Raw genomic sequence first — 6531 nt, 5'->3', positions numbered from 1 at the left:
TTCTATTTTTTTCCTCATCTTATTTGTGTTTTGCCTAGATCTAATGAGTGTTGAGTGTTCCATTTATTCTCATGAGAGATAGATATTAATAAATATTAATCTCATTAATAACTTTGAATATCTGACTGATGTACAAATGTCATGGCAGTTGCTCCATTGTTGAGGTATGGGAAATACAGTGGGATATTTTATGGTGGGTGCCCTAGAGAAGCTCCATGTCATTGTGTTGCCTTACATTGGATGTAAAATTCATAGCAAGCAAATGTAAAATTCTTTGCATGGATTTTCAAAGATTCAAACTTGCCTCTACTTTTGCAAATGGACAACTGCAAAGACCAAACAAAAAGACCATGATTGGTTTAGTACTTAATCTTTCAATTTTATAAAAAAAAATTTTTGTAAATCCATTTAATATTTATTCCTCCTCAATCCATCCATGTAATATTTATTCTTCCTTAATCAATCCGTGCATGACTCATGCTCAATATGCATTTGGTGATATTCCCCCTGGGAAATAGACTCTATTTTATTCATTTCAAGACTGTCTTTGATCCCTATTGGCCAAAATCTAGGACCATAACATTTCTCTCAATATTGTTTTGAGGAGACGTAGTTATAGAATAACATGATATAAGAAATAGGGTTTTCAATTTTATTTATTTATTAACTCCACCCATTTTAGTAAGATTTGAAATTCAAGTACATGCACTTGCGGTATGTTTTCGTTAGAATTAAATTCTCCAAATTAATTTTCATTGAACTATGATAAGCGGTTGGAATCCAACTAAGACTCTGGTCTATCTTATTCAAGTATCTTATGATCCATTTTATTTGGTCAAGCACTAGATTCCAAGTTCTTCCCCTTTATTTGAGAATGCAACTTGAGGATGGAACTTATGTTGGGTATAATTTTTCCAATCCATATCCATTTCTCTTCTCTGCAATTTCTACTCGAGTAGATTTTGATTTATCCACTGTGATGAACTCAAACATTCACTACTCATCAACTTGTTACTATGTGATTAGCGAGGTTTATTATATCGACCCCTCTAATATTTCTTCTTCCTTTCTTTCTAGCACATTGAATCTACCTTGAAGTTCAAAGACCTAAAAACTCCATTTTGTGCATAACCCATGATTTATAGCTTTTAATAAGACCACAAACCACATTTTTGTTAGCTCCCATTTTGTTATCGACATAGAAATAAGATCTTAAATCTCCATGGTATTCCTAATAAGAGAAATCAATACTTCAATTGATGTTCCTTTCTTGCAATGGATTTGATATTTTTACGTGCATGTGAATGAACTATGTTAAATAATAGTAAAATGATGGCTTTCAATATTCACTATAAACTAAAAAAAAAACTAAAACATAAATGTAACATAGTATGCTACATATGGAAATAAACTACAATTATAAATGTTAAATTTTGCTAAATATGTAGGCTGTAGTGGCATGAATTGAGCCATTAAATGAGACAAACTGGACTGAAGTTATATTTGACGCTATTTCTTCTAGATACTGAGCACACAAACATTTCACCATTTGGTCTTTCTGTGTTGGCTTGAAGAAAGATAGTGGATCCTTAAGTTGATGATGCAACGTTATATATAATTTGACACCAAGTGATATTCTCTTCTCTAGTTCTTCTTTACTGTCATCAGAAATAATGTTTCTAGTAGACTCTCAGTTGTGAGGATGCTATCCAACCTGCTTTGTTGTAACTAACAGTAATGTTTATTAGGACAGTTTTGAGTTTCTCGTCATGTCATGAATTTTGAGGGCAAGACTGAAGTACATAAATCTAGTTATATAAATCAAAGCTCTAGACTAGCAAATCAAGCTCTGATTAAATGGAGAAAGGGGGAAGGGGTAAAATCAAGTGGAAAATGTTGTGTGATTTGTTATGTAACAACATACCTATCTACATATAAAGTGCTACTTGTTTACATAAAATATATGTATATTTTATGGCAGGCCACTCATCACATGTGATTCCAATAATATGTTTTTATGTTGAACTATGGAAAAAAGTCCTACAGGGTTTGGTTTAATGAAAGGTTCTCTTGCTTGGAAGTAAAACATCAACATCTTTACATTATGTTAAATACAAAGCGTTCTTTCTTGGTAATGATTTATATGTTGCGCTCAATTGTCCTTTTAAAGTGGTCGGATTTCATCATTTTGTTCTTAGACCCTATTTTTGTAGATTATATGCAACTAAATGTTAATGCAAAAATGTCCCAATATTGTTATTTCTATTTTTCTTTTTTGACCTTGAGTAAACAATCATGGTTGAGCTACTCATTTCCAATGGATCATTGTTTGTCTATTTACATTTATGTATTTTGATACTAAACCACATATTATGAAAATAGAGTTTTTGGCACCCTTCTAATGGTTTGGGAGATTGTTTTATATTCTTGTCCATGTACAAGTGTGCATTTTATTAAGGCTATCACATGTTGAGATGAATAGTCAGGTGCCCTCTTTTTAGATTTTGTTGAATTCTTGTGTTAAGATATTTGTTTCATCCTTGAATGTCATTGACTATTGATGATGGTGTTGTTGAAAAATATTTAGACCTAAGTTTTAATGACTTGCCTCTAGTTCAAGCAAACCATGAGAAATCATTTGGATTTATGCCACATTGTATAGAATCTTAGGTGCTTGTGTTCTGTAATTCAAGGGAAAACACACTTTCGATTGCATATATTGTAATAATTTGATTTCTTAGGTAAATAATTATACAGTTCTATAGCAGTTGTGGAGAGAACACAAGACATAATCTCTAAATTATTTCGTGTTAAAGTTCAAAAAGAGTACTTTATGATTTAGTTTTCATATTTGATGCAATCTATGTTGAATTTTATTGATACATAATGTGGTTGTATATATATTGATTGGTGTGGGTTTGTATTATGTTTATTTATTTGATCATCTTCATTTTTCCATAACATTACTAAGGTCTAGTATTATATGGTCAAGTATTTTTTACCCATTTTTCTTATGTTTCTTAGCATGGTTCAAGAAACACAAGTCAACAATCCACCTTCTACGAATAGGGTGTTATGGACTAGGGATATGGAGCACAAATTCCTTGAGTTGCTTCAAGAGCAAGTATAGCTAGGTCGAAAAGGTGAAGGTGGTTTCAAAAAGGAAGCTTGGACTGCCATTAAAAGGCGGTTTAATGATGAGCTAAAGCAAAATCTGAGCAAGGATAATTTGAAGAATAAATTGAAAACATGGAAAGTAGGATTTAGTCATGAGAGATTTAAGAAATACAAGTGGCTTTGCTTGGAATGAGGGTACATAGTGCATGGATGCTGAAGACAATGTTTGGAATGAGTTGTTGAAGGCAAAATGGTATTTAATATTCATTTTGTTTAAGTAAATTTAGTATTGAAAGACAACTAAACATTTCAATTGTTTCCCAATTTACAGAGGAAAGAATTCAAAAACACAAAAGTGTATAAAAGGCAGCCATTCCAATACTATAATGAGTTAGCCTTCATTGTGAGAAATGACATAGCAGAAGGTAATGTAGCTACCATGGCTCAAGAGATAGAGGAAGGGAACATTATGGATGAGGCCATTGATCTTGATGATGTTAGGGATTTCAGTATACCAGTTGATATTGATAGTCATTTGGATAAAGACTTTGCTCAATCCAACCAATCAAGTGCAAGTGGTAGTCAGAGAATATCACCATCTTCATCAAGGAAGGGAAAGAGAAAGAAGGCAAGCATGGCTAGTTCGATGGATACCATTTTTGAAGTCATGAATAGGATCCACGAGGGCATGTTAAAGCCTTACATTGTCAAAGTGGATGAAGAGGATTCTGAATCTATTGGAGAGAAAATATATGATGCCCTTAAAGGCATTCTTGGGATTAGTGAAGATTCAATGATAAAGGCCTATGATGATTTTTTAGTTGAAAACAAAAGAGCAAAAGGCTTCTTGAGAATGACTGAGGGGGAGAGAGTCAAATACATACAACTAAAGTATGGAGGACTCTAGAATTTTTGTTAAAACTATTTCAAATTATAGTGACCTTTATATTTGATTGCTTCATAGCATGCCTTATGATATTATCAGCTGCAAAACATATTTTTATCAGCTGAAAACATATTTTTATCAACTCCTTTATGACTTTATGACATGTGTATATGGAAAATTAATCATTGCCTTTACTTGTTTAAATATTTAAAGATTCTTGTACGTGCTCTTCTTATAAATTAACCCACATAGAGGGATCGGTGGACTTAGTCATTTGCATTAATCATAGAATTATTTGCAAATTTGATAGCTATTGGTACCAAATTATTTACACATTGGTCTCTGACTTCTATTGAGCTACTTGGATAGGCATTTGGTCAAACAGTTTGTGTGGTGTCTAGGCCACTTCACATTATTTTGTTGGGTAAAATGTTGAATACTATGATGATTCTTATATCCTCTGTTTTACACCTTTTTCATTTTTTGATAATAGCAATTCCTCCTATTTGAACATTGCCTTCCCAATTGTTATTAAAACCATGATACCCCTCCCCTGCATTTGTGCCAGTTGTAAAGGATTTTATTGATGATCATGAACATTTTCAAAAGGTTGTATTGCCATGGTTGGCTATAACTAGACATCCTGTGAGTTTCTTTTACAATCACATGTTCCATTAACAAGTATGTCTTTCCATTCTTTCATAGTAGCTCGCACATTGGAATATAGATGGTAGTAATATCTACATCAACATTACTAATGTCTGCATCAACATTTCACTTGTGCTATTTGACTCCTATCAGCATTACTAACTCTTGTGCTACTTAGTAATATCTACATCAACATTACTAACTCTTGTGTTGTTTGGCTCCTATGGATAATGTCTTAATTTGGACAATGTCATTTTTTTATTGGGTGTGCACAATGTTGATATCTTCTTTCTAGTCATGTTTTTTCTCATTTTCAAAAGCCTATTATTTGATTCTTCACTCCCATAAATAATGCAGTAGTAGGAGATGCTATACTTACCATTTTTAGGATTTCATAACGCTTGATATAACGATCCAATCGAATTTCAATTTTGCACCACTGAAATAGATACAGTGATGTATTTTGTTGTGAACGACTCCTTGGCTATATAAATTGATATTTAAATAGGCTTTTAATAATGATTATAAAGATTTTGTATAGTGATTTAAAAGACCTATATTATAGTATGTGTATTTTCATATAACTAATGTATTTTTTATGTTGCAGGGTTGAAGGCTTTAATTAATGTACCAACATGTCGATGTGGTGCTGCCCCTTGTTTGTTGAAAATCTCCAACACACAAAAAAATCTTAGGCGTAAATTTTGGTCTTGCTCGAATAAGAAAAAGGTTGTTATTAATTTTCTTAGGAATTAGCATAATGAATAAATAATTATTATACTAGGAACTAATGAAGATTTGCTACTGTAGGGACACGATGGATGTGGATTCTTTGAATGGGCTAGTGATGCACAAACAAGTATAGTGCGTGATGATGGAGTAGAGTGCAAGTGTTGCAATAGTCAGAAGGCTGAAATTTACTTTTTATGATGTCTTGTTTGTCTTTAATTGCATTTTTTTTTGGGAACATATGCGAAAAATGCGTAACTATAATTTGTATAAGGATTTTTATCAATGACAAGATGTCTAGTATTAGACTTGATATTTATTATAAACTTTTGTTGGTTATTCCCTATCTTTGTTTGGTGAATCACATTGATGTATTTGGGCCTTATATTGTAACATTTTTAGATTTGATGTACACGGTTTCAAGACCTTTCAAAACCTGTTTTTACCTAATCAAAACTTTTGCTAAAATTATCTTTACAAATAAATCTTATCTTTAGCCTTCTAAATAAAACTAGGTTCAAATATTGTATATTTTAATTTTTTTATATATTTAAAACAAAAATGTTTGTGTTCGTCAAAATGAGAGATAGGTGGCATCTCTCTTGATAAGGACGGGAATAGTCTTTGGACTTTCCTTCACACACGGTTTAAGGTTATCAGTCATTGACGGTTCTTACCCAAAAAAAAGAAATAAATTTAGTTTTGATATTATATTCAAATTTATAGTTATATATAACATAATTTTTTATATTCTTTATGCATACAAATAGTATTTATAATTGAATTCTTCAAATGTAATCAAAACTTTAAAAAATGTTGTCAAATATTTATAATTAAAAATTGTAACTTTTGACTCCTTTAACAATAAACATATATATTAAAAAATCATGCTTATAATGGAAACAATTTTAGGCAATATTGAATATAATTTTAAAATAACAAGATTTAAATCCAATGAATTTAAGATCCAAAAACATGGGTATGACGAAGCGAATTGATTAAACTTGGTTGTTTTCAGTGTGGGCTATGCAAGAAAATATATTTGTGGATAAGAGAGGTCTAAATATTTAAAAAATTTAAACTTTGAAACATGTTTAACTCAGTATTAAGTGAAATATGTGATATACCTTTCTTACTGATAAAGTCAATTT

At 31.3% G+C, this 6531-nt stretch overlaps 1 pseudogene; it reads left to right on the top strand.

Moving 5' to 3' along the window:
• Positions 1-5947: 5947 nt before the first annotated feature.
• On the top strand, positions 5948-6084 carry LOC149575139 (U6atac minor spliceosomal RNA; annotated as a pseudogene).
• The last annotated feature ends 447 nt before the right edge of the window (positions 6085-6531 follow it).

Source organism: Cupressus sempervirens, chromosome 2 (genome assembly GCF_028749045.1).
Source record: "Cupressus sempervirens isolate cs-2001-9-10 chromosome 2, ASM2874904v1, whole genome shotgun sequence".
NCBI lineage: Eukaryota > Viridiplantae > Streptophyta > Pinopsida > Cupressales > Cupressaceae > Cupressus > Cupressus sempervirens.
The sequence above is the reverse complement of the archived record's forward strand: the minus strand, read 5'-3'. Positions and strand labels throughout refer to the sequence as shown.